The sequence below is a fragment of the Carlito syrichta genome, unplaced genomic scaffold, assembly GCF_000164805.1.
Source record: "Carlito syrichta isolate Samal-C Ts95f unplaced genomic scaffold, Tarsius_syrichta-2.0.1 Scaffold311826, whole genome shotgun sequence".
Classification (NCBI taxonomy): domain Eukaryota; kingdom Metazoa; phylum Chordata; class Mammalia; order Primates; family Tarsiidae; genus Carlito; species Carlito syrichta.
The window spans coordinates 112,539-123,627 of NW_007255922.1; the positions used below are offsets into that span (position 1 = coordinate 112,539).

At 41.1% G+C, this 11,089-nt stretch overlaps 1 protein-coding gene and 1 pseudogene across 2 annotated transcripts in view; one reads left to right on the top strand and one right to left on the bottom strand.

Annotated features, from left to right (window-relative positions):
* Nucleotides 1–11,089, bottom strand: part of EDC3 (enhancer of mRNA decapping 3) — a 48,299-nt gene that overhangs the window by 21,799 nt on the left and 15,411 nt on the right. The gene's annotated exons all lie outside the window — the stretch shown is intronic.
* On the top strand, nucleotides 1,388–2,784 carry LOC110596635 (annotated as a pseudogene). The gene has a single exon (XR_002482597.1). The product of XR_002482597.1 is annotated as an elongation factor 1-alpha 1 pseudogene (transcript).

Here is an 11,089-nt window from a genome sequence, read left to right on the forward strand (position 1 = left end):
GGGCAACTTGGCGAGACCTCAACTCTACAATAAATCAAAAATTAGCCGAGCATGGTAGCATGCACCTGTAGTTCCAGCTACTTGGAAGGCTGAGGCGGAAGGATCGCCGGAGCCCAGCAGGTCAAGGCTGCGGTGGCCGGGAGCAGCCACTGCACTCCAGTCTGGGCCACAGAGTGAGACTCCAACTCAAAAAAAAAGGTATATATAATCTTATACTCACCATGTACTTCTCAGGGTCTCAATTTTCTCACATGCAAAATGTTCACTGTAGTATCCCCAGTAGACTTTCTAGCATATAGCAGGTAGTCAATATCAGCAAGATCAATTACAATAAATTATTCTTAAAGGTGTGTACTATGCAAATATAATTTATGCCCAAGTCTTCCTAATGCCAAGTATTGGGATGGAAAAAGCTGTGATGGCAGTGAAGATGTGATTTAGGCCTCTAAAATCCCAAGGCTGACCAAAATTATGAAGGTGATGAAGGGCGGTTAAGACACCATAACCACCTAGATGATGAACCACATGAAGCTAGATACAGTTTGGGTTAAGTTCTAGTTCCAATAACTTGATAAAGCATTCAGTGAGAGCACACTGTATGCCACAGCCCAGTACTGGGAACATAGTATATAACAAGACATGCTGTTCAACAAGAAGGGAGAAACAAATACAGGCAAATAATGAAAATACAACATGATTAGAGTTATAAAAGAAGTTTACATAAAGTGCTATAGAAATATGGCTGAGAAAGCAGAGCTGGATTAGGTACGGTATGAAAACACAAGATCAGTATAACATTATTGGTGATATGTGCCCGCAAGGGAGGAACAAGAGAATAAGGAGTATCCGTGTAGTGCCTCAATAGAAATCAAACCATCCTGTTAGGAACTAAGTCTCTTACCCCATGGTCTCTCTCCAGTGGGTGTGTGCATCCCAAGGGATGGACAGGATGATCCACTGGGATGCAGGAAGAAGATACTGAATATTCTATTTACTTTTTCTTTTAACTAAAAACAGTAAGAAATTAATCTTATGAATTTACTGTTCTGATGAAAACTAGCACTTAGGAGGCTTCATGCCAGTCAATCACTGCCATGATTTGAGATATCTGAGGAAAATGTGATGCTCCATCATGAGAAGTCCATCCATGCAAGTGGATTTACCTCAATTTTTAAAAATTGTGATAAAATAGGATCATAAAATTTACGATTTTAAGTGTACAGCTCAGTGGCATCAACATTCAGTGTATAGCTATGTCAATTTTAAACTAAAGCATACAAAGATGAATACATAACTTTAAAAGATTCTTGTAAAGAAACTATTTCTTTAATACTAATGCCATTTTTTCACAACGAGTTTGCCACCAGGGCACAGGTGTCATGAAAACCACCCCTAAAGACCAAAATGGGAAAGGAAAAGACACCCATCAATATCGTTGTCATTGGATACATTGATTCAGGCAAGTCCACCACTACTGGCCATCTGATCTACAAATGTGGTGGCATCGACAAAAGAACCATTGAGAAATTCAAGATTGAGACTGCTGAGATGGGAAAGCTCCTTCAAGTAAGCCTGGGTCTTGGATAAACTGAAAGCTGAGTATGAATGTGGTATCACCATTGATATCTCCCTGTGGAAATTTGAGACCAGCAAGTACTATGTCACTATCATTGATACCCTGGGACACAGAGACTTCATCAAAAAAATGATTACAGGCACATGTCAGGTTGACTGTGCTGTCCTAATTGTTGCTGCTGGTGTTGGTGAATTCGAAGCTAGTATCTCCAAGAATGGGCAAACCCATAAGCATGCCCTTCTAGCTTACACACTGGGTATAAAACAACTGATTGTTGGTGCTAACAAAATGGATTCCACTGAGCCACCCAATAGCCAGAAGCAATATGAAGAAATTTTTAAGGGATTCAGCACTTAGATTAAGAAAATTGGCTACAACCCTGACACAGTACCATTTGTGCCAATTTCTGGTTGGAATGGTGACAACATGCTGGAGCCAAGTGCTAACATGCCTTGGTTCAAGGGATGGAAAGTCACCTGTAAAGATGGTAATGCCAGTGGAACCACACTACTTAAAGCACTGAACTGCATCCTGTCACCTGACACCAACTTGTCCAACTGACGAGCCCTTGCATCTGCTTCTCCAGGATGCCTACAAGATTAGTGGTATTGGCACTGTCCCTGTGGGCCAGGTGGAGACTGGTGTTCTCAAACCGGGCATGGTGGTCACCTTTGCTCCAGTCCATGTTACAACTTAAGTAAAGTCTGTTGAAAAGTACCATGAAGTTTTGAGTGAAGGTCTTCCTGGGGACAACGTGAACTTCAGTGTCAATAATGTGTCTGTCAAAGATGTTCACCATGGCAACATTGCTGGTGACAGTAAAAATGATCCATCAATGGAAGCAGTTGGCTTCACAACTCAGGTGATTATCCTGAACCATCCAGGCCAAATCAGTGCTGGCTATGCCCCTGTACTGGACTGTCACACGGCTCACATTGCAAGCAAGTTTGCAGAGCCAAAGGAAAAGACTGATCACTGTTCTGGTAAGAAGCTGGAAGATGGCCCAAAATTCTTGAAGTCTGGTGACGCTGCCATCGTTGATATAGTTCCTGGCAAGCCCATGTTTATGGAGATCTCCTCTGGGTCATTTTGCCATTCATGATATGAGGCAGACAGTTACTGTGGGTGTCATCAAAGTAGTGGACAAGAAGGTTGTTGGAGCTGGCAAGGTCGCTAAGTCTGCCCGGAAAGCTCAGAAGGCTGAATGAATACTACCCCTAATTCCTGACACCCTGGTCTTAATTAGTGGTAGGAGAACGGTCTCAGAAATGTTTCAATTGGCCATTGAAGTTTAATAATAAAAGACTGATTAATGATAACAATGCATCATAAAATTTTTAGAAGGAAAGGAGAATGTTTGTGGATGATTTGGGGTTTTTTTGCATGTGGCAGTTTTAAGCTATTTTTTTTTTTTAATCGATATTTTTTATTTTGATATTGTGGGGTACAGTAAAGGGTTAGGTATACAAATATGCTTCATTCAGGCCCCCTTGTTGATAACTGGTGTCTCCCTGTCTCCAGACAGATGTTTACTACCATTAGTCCCATCCCCCCTGCATATTTTCCCAACACCATCAGTCATTTTTTTACAGTAGTGCATTGGATGATCAAGGTCCACTATATGAGTGAGAATATGTGGTACTCAGATCTTTGTTTCTGTGAGAGGTCACTTAGTATTATAGACTCTAGCTCCATCCAGGTTGCTGCAAAGTTCATGATTTTGTTCTTTTTTATGGCTGCATAGTATTCCATCGTGTATATGTACCATATTTTTTTAATCCAGTCCTCTTTTGATGGACAGCGTGGTTGGTTCCAGGTTCTTGCTATTGTGAACAATGCTGCAATAAACATTCATGTGCAGGTATCTTTTTTATAGAGTGATTTGAGTTCTTCAGGGTATATTCCCAGTAGGGGGATTGCAGGGTCATATAGGAGGTTGATGTTTAGAGCTTTTAGGAATCGCCACACTGCTTTCCACAGAGGTTGCACTCGTTTATACTCCCACCAACAGTGTAGAAGTGTTCCCTTTTCACCACACCCTCTCCAGCAGCTGTTATTTTTTGAGTTGTTGATAATTGCCATTCTGACTGGAGTTAGGTGGTATCTCAGTGTGGTTTTGATTTGCATCTCCCTAATGATTAATGAGGCTGAGCATTTCTTCATGTGTCTGTTGGCTGCTCAGATGTCTTCCTTTGTGAAGTGTCTGTTCATATCTTTTGCCCATTTTATAATGGGGTTGTTTGTTTTTTTCTTTTCAGCACGTTTGAGTTCCTTGTAGATCCAGGATGTTAAGCCTTTGTCAGACCTGGAGTTGGCAAATACTTTTTCCCAGTCTGTAGGCTGTCTTCCTGCTCTCTTGATGGTTTCTTTGGCTTTGCAGAAGCTTGTCAGTTTAATGAGGTCCCACTTGTCTATCTTATCCCTTATGGCCTGTGGGTTTCGAGTTTTGTTCTGGAAATGGATGCCAGTTCCAATTTCCATGAGGGTATGTCCTTAATTTTCTAAGGTTCTTATGATTTGAGGTTTTATATTTAGGTACCTGATCCATTTGGAGTTAATTTTTGTGTATGGGGATAGATAGGGGTCCTGTTTAAATCTTCTGCATGTGGTCAGCCAGTTTTCCCAGCACCATTTACTGAATAGGTTCTCCTCTCCCCAGTGGTAGTTGGTGGAGGCTTTGTCGAACATGATGGTATACCTTGAAAACCCAAGAGAATCTGTCAAAAACTTCCTTACACTGATAAAGGCCTTCGGCAAAGTCTCAGGATATAAAATAAATGTGCAAAAGACAATCGCATTTCTTTACACCAATAATAAACAAACAGAAACCCAAATAAGAAGCACAATTCCATTCACAATAGCCACAAAAAAAAATGAAATACCTTGGCATCTTCCTAACCAGAGATGTGAAAGACCTTTACAATGAAAACTACAAAACTCTGCTCAAAGAAATCAAAGATGACACAAACAAGTGGAAAAATATCCCATACTCATGGATTAGAAGAATCAACATTGTGAAGATGTCCATCTTACCTAAGGCAATCTACAGATTCAATGCAATACCTATCAAATTACCAGCAACATTCTTCTCAGACCTAGAAAAAACAACACAGGAATTCATATGGAAACACAAACGACCAAGAATAGCCAGAACAATCCTCAGCAAAAAAAACAAAGCAGGTGGTATCACATTACCAGACTTCAAACTTTACTATAAAGCTACAATCATCAAAACAACTTGGTATTGGTATAGCAACAGGCATATAGACCAATGTAATAGAATTGAGATTCTAGAGGCAAGACCTCAATTTCTCAAGCTATGTTTTTTAAATCAATACCTTTTTTTTGAGTTGGAGTCTCACTCTGTCGCCCAGACTGGACCTGCTGGGCTCCGGTGATCCTTCCACCTCAGCCTTCCAAGTAGCCAGAATTACAGGCGCGCGCTACCACACCCGGCTAATTTTTTGATTTATTGTAGAGATGAGGTCTCGCCTGCCCAGGTGGGTCTCGAACCCGCAGGCTCAGGCAATCCACTCACCTCAGCCTCCCAAAGGTACGAGATTACAGGCTGAGCCACCGAGCCCAGCTTAAATCAATACTTTTTAATGGAAACAACTTGACCAAAACTCTGTCACAGAATTTTGAGACCCATTAAAACAAAGTTTATTGAAAAAAGAAAAAAATACTAATGTCATGAGAAGTGAAGAGAATGGCAGAACACTTTCCCTATTCCTCTTATAGGCCTTCTTTAGCCAGAATGAGGTCTTTAAAAATTAATCAGATCTATGAAGATGTCTCCCAAATAAAAAGTACCAAGAAGGTTATTCCAAACATGAATCCACACTGACTATCACTAATTAACATCACTCTAAGTATATACTGTATGTACATCAAAAGTCTGTAAACTATAGCCTATGGACCAATTTCAACACACTGCCTGTTTCTGAAAATAAAGCTTTACTGGAACACAATCACACTCATTTGTTTACATGTTGCTTAAGGCTATTTTTGTACTACAAAGGCAAAATTAAGTATTTGACACTGAGACCCTATGGCCTGCAAAGTCTAAAATATTTACCATCCAGCCCTGTAGAAAGTTTGCTGCCCCTGCTCTATACCATGCCTCTTAGAAGTATTCTTCCGAGCTATGACTGCCATTCAAAACAAACAAAACAAAATCAAGTGACCCTAAGATCAGTTCTTTGAATCTGTTGCATTCAGTGTTGAGTGTGTCACTTATTAAGCTACTACTTTTCAACTCCACACTCACTCTTTGTGATACTGGAGCTGGAACACTACAACCACATCTCTCCTGTTAGCTGACTTCCTATTAGGCTCCATCACCAGTAGTGGGTACTAGCAAACACTGGAAGAAAGAGGAAGAAGAAAGAAGGAAGAAGACACTTGTTTGCTTGCTATTCCCCCCAGTGTTGCCCAGACAGTTGGCACGCACAGACAGAACCAGTTTCACTGCATCCTTCAGAAGTACTGGCACCAGCTCTGTGAACCCCTTCTCTGAACTTTGAGGTTCTGATAAGTCCAACCTCTTCCCTTTGTTTCTCTTTCCTCAAAGTCCCTTTTTGGTTTTTTTGGTCTTACAATAACCACTTAACCAATTTGCTATATTAAATTCTCTCTGAAGTAACTGGTGTGGTTACTGTTTTTCTTAGTGGCATACCAACATTTCAAAAATCAATGACTCACAGTTAATGACCCTATTACTTTTTTAATAAGCAAAAAATATTTTGAACAATCAATAATATGTTACTGTAAAAATTAGTTCATTTCCTACAGGCCAATATCCCTAATGAACAAAGATGCAAAAATTCTCAACAAGATTCTAGCAAATCAGATCCAACAACACATCTCAAAAATCATCCATCATGACCAAGAGGCTTCATCCTCAGGATGCAGGGCTGGTTCAATATCCGCAAGACCATAAATATAAGTAATACATAAACAGATGTAAAAACAAGAACCACATGATTATATCACTAAACGCAGAAAAAGCTTTTGATAAAATCCAGCATCCCTTCTTGATAAAAACCCTCAAACACTTAGGTATAGAAAGAACATACCTCAAAATAGTAAGCACCATTTATGATAAATCCACAGCCAGTATATTGCTAAACAGACAGAAACTAGAAACTTTTCCCCTAAAAACTGAAACAAGACAAGACTGCCTACTCTCACCCCTCTTGTTCAACACTGTGTTGGACGTCCTAGCTAGAGCAATTAGATAAGAGTAGGAAATCAGGGGTATCCAAATAGGAGGAAAAAGTTAAGTTATCCTTCTTTGTTGATGATATGATTCTATACCTCAAAAATCCAGGAGAATCTGTCAAAAACCTTCCTGCACTGATAAAGGACTTTGGCAAAGTTTTGGGGTACAAAATAATGTGCAAAAGACAGTCACATTCTTATATATTAACAACAAGCAGGCAGAGAACCAAATAAAAAGCACAATCCCATTCACAAAAGACACACAAAAAAAGGAAATACCTTGGCATCTTCCTAACCAGAGATGTGAAAGACCTTTACAATGAAAACTACAAAACACTGCTCAAAGAAATCCAAGAAGACACAAACAAATGGATAACTATTCCATGCTTATGGATAGGAAGACTCAACATTGTTAAGATGTCCATCTTACCAATCGCAATCTACAGATTCAACACAATACCCATTAAATTACCAACATCATTCTTCTTAGACCTGAAAATGAAAACAAAGAAATTCATATGGAAACATAAATGACCACAAATAGCCAAAACAATCCTTAGCAAAAAAAACAAAGCAGGTTTCACACTTCCCGACTTCAAACCTTACTATAAGGCTACAATAATCAAAACAGCCTGGTATTGGTACAAGAACAGGCATACAGATCAATGGAACAGGACAGAGATTCCAGAAGCAAAATCTCAATTTCTAAACCACCTCATCTTTGACAAAGCCCCCAACAACAACCACTGAGGAGAGGAGAACCTATTTAGTAAATGATGCTGAGAAAACTGGCTGATCACGTGCAGAAGACTGAAACAGGACCTCTACCTATCGCCATACACAAAAAACAACTCTAAGCCGGGCTCAGTGACTCAGCCTGTAATCCCGCGCCTTTGGGAGGTTGAGGTAAGTGGATTGCCTGAGCCCGCGGGTTCGAGACCCGCCTGGGCAGGCGAGACCTCATCGCTACAATAAAATCAAAAACAATCAGCCGGACGTGGTAGCACACACCTGTAATTCCAGTTACTCGGAAGGCTGAGGCGGAAGGATCGCCGGAGCCCAGCAGGTCAAGGCTGCGGTGGCCAGGAGCGTGCCACTGTACTCCAACCTGAGCAACAGAGTAAGACTCTAACTCAAAAAAACAAACAAACAAACAAACAAACTTATAGACTTTACAGCAACTTGGATGGATTTAGAGTCCATCATACTCAAAGATCTATCACAGAAACAAAGAACAGAGTACCATATGCTCTCACTCATAAGCAGACCCTGAACAATTAGTTACCATAATACTTTAAGAAAGGGATTGGCAGTAGCAGGATACTACTGGGGTGGGGGTGGCAGAGGGGGCACAACATTAATAATGGTACCTGATTTCAAACCAGGTAAAGTGGGGACCAAAGGGAGGCCCAAACTTTACCTGTATGACAACCACTTGTATACCTAATCCTGAATTGTACCCCACATCTTTAAAATTTTAAAAAATAAAAAAATTAGTTCATTTCATGTTAATCCTTTTTAATTTGTACTTTTATGTCTCATATCTAACATATAGAATAAGCAGGTAGTAGAAGTCAATAAATTAGTGAGCCAACTAAGAGTTCTTATCAATGTAATAGAAAAGGAAGAAGTACAAAATTCCGGGCTCGGTGGCTCAGCCTGTAATCCTGCGCCTTTGGGAGGCTGAGGTGAGTGGATTGCCTGAGCCTGCGGGTTCGAGACCCGCCTGGGCAGCGAGACCTCATCTCTACAATAAATCAAAAAATCAGCCGGGCGTGGTAGCGCATGCCTGTAATTCTGGCTACTCGGAAGGCTGAGGCGGAAGGATCGCCGGAGCCCAGCAGGTCGAGGCTGGGAGCGGCCACTGCACTTCAGTCTGGGCGACAGAGTGAGACTCCAACTCAAAAAAAAAAGAAACCTAATGAAAGTAGCAACATGAGTCAAATATTTAATTGTGTTAAGGCACAATTTAGGCCAAAGCATAATTCCTTTGAAGTTCAATATAGCTTATCTGGAAGAAAACCATGGAGGTAGTTCTACCTGAGTCTCTTCATTTCAGTCAATTCCATTTATAATCACACCAAAACTGCTCACCAAATTCAAATTTTACATGTGAGAGTATCCTGGTCAGCATTTTGCTATATTCATCCATCCATTCACTCATTCATTCACTCAAAAGATAATCATTAAGCATCTGGTATATACTGAGATCTTTGCTAGGTGCTAGAGACTCTATGGTAAACAATATAAACATAAGCCCTGTCCTTATCTAATGTTATATTCACTGCTACCATCAATTCAAATTACTTCTGCAGATCCAAGTCAAGCTGACTGCATGTGTCCAACATAGTACTTTCAACTGTCCTTTGCCTACCTTAGGTAAGCAATTTTAGTGTGAATATTTTTTCCCTGTAGCAGATCCTGTTGTTGTCTACCTGAGTCAGACCTCTCTATCCTCAGAACAAAACTTCATGTTTTTCAAATAGATACCTTCCTCTCAGGTGAGGAAACTGACTAATTTCTAAATCAACCATGGTGGTGTCTATGCCAATTAAAAAACTGATTTAAGAATGTAGCATGAAGCCGGGCTCGGTGGCTCAGCCTGTAATCCCACGCCTTTGGGAGGCTGAGTGGACTGCCTGAGCCCGCGGGTTCAAGACCCACCTGGGCAACTTGGCGAGACCTCACCTCTACAATAAATCAAAAAATTAGCCGGGCGTGGTAGCACACGCCTGTAGTTCCAGCTACTTGGAAGGCTGAGGCGGAAGGATCACCGGAGCCCAGCAGGTCGAGGTTGCAGTGGCCGGGAGCGCCCACTGCACTCCAGTCTGGGTGACAGAGTGAGATTCTAACTCAAAAAAAAAAAAAAAGAATGTAGCATGTGAAGCAATATTGGCCAAGATGACATGACAGGGCAGAGGAATCTTGCAACAGTTTCTAATAAAAGTTTCCTCACTCATGAAAATCTCCTGGCTCCCAATAAGTAGTAATTTTTTTCACCCAGAGGAACATTTGACAATGTCTGGAGATATTTTTGGTTGTTATACCTGGTAATGGTGAGAGTGCTACTGGCATCTACTAGGTAGAGTCTAAGAATGCCGCTAAACATCCTACAATGCATAGGGAAGTCCCCCACAATGAAAAATTACCTGGTTCCAAATGTCAACAGTACTGAGGCTGAGAAACCCTGCTAAAGATGACACACTGAAAGAGATTCTCTCTCTCTTTTTTTCCTTCTGAAGAATGTTATGTCTGGATAAGACATGTGGAACTGCTAGAGCTAGCTAGTATCAAATTGAGGATGAACACACAATACACAAAGGAGTGCTTCAGAGAAATAAAGTCAAAATCCTGATTGTACTATACCTGGCAATGACAACCTCTCAACAGTGATATAATTTCTTCACTATTTAAGCTACTGAGTAGGGTTTTTTATTATTATTATTTATAGCCAGAACATCCTGATATATCTAGCATTTTAATATTTACCATAAGCTTCTTCACAAAGATTGCTTAATTCTCATATTACTCCAAGGTATTATAAGGTAATCGATAAGAAAATACTTAAGATGGTTATTACTGACTAGTCTAGAGCAACGGTCCCCGGCCTTTTTGGCATCAGGGTCTGGTTTCATGGAAGACAATTTTTCCATCAGTGGAGCAGTGCGGGAGGAGATCATCAGGCATTAGAATGATTCTCATGAAGAACGTACAACTTAGATCCCTCGCAGGCATAGTTCACAATAGGCTTTACGCTCCTATGAGAATCTAATACCACCCCTGATCTGAAGAAGACTGAGCTCAGGCAGTAATGCGAGTGATGGGGAGCACCACTCACCTCCTGCTGTGCGACTTGGTTCCTAACAGGCCACTGACAGGTACCAGTCTGTGGCCTGGGGTTTGGGGGACCTTTGGCCTAGAGCAAAGGAAGAAAGACAGTCAAGATTCCCACCACTTATTATCCTGTAGAACCTACATGCCTAATGTCATCTTAGACTTTGCTATAAATATGTTTGTCTTCTAAATGATCTTTAAAATTAAGCCTTTGGGCAGGGTGGCTCATACCGATAGTCCCAGCACTTTGGGAGGCTGAGGTTAGAGGACTGCCTGAGCCCACAGGTTTGTGACCAGCCTGGGCAACTTGGCAAGACCTCATCTCGAAAATAAATTTTTTTTTTGAGTTGGAGTCTCACTCTGTTGCTCAGACTGGAGTGCAGTGGCACGCTCCCAGTCACCGCAGCCTCGACCTACTGGGCTCCAGCGATCCTTCCGTCTCAGCCTTCCAAGTAG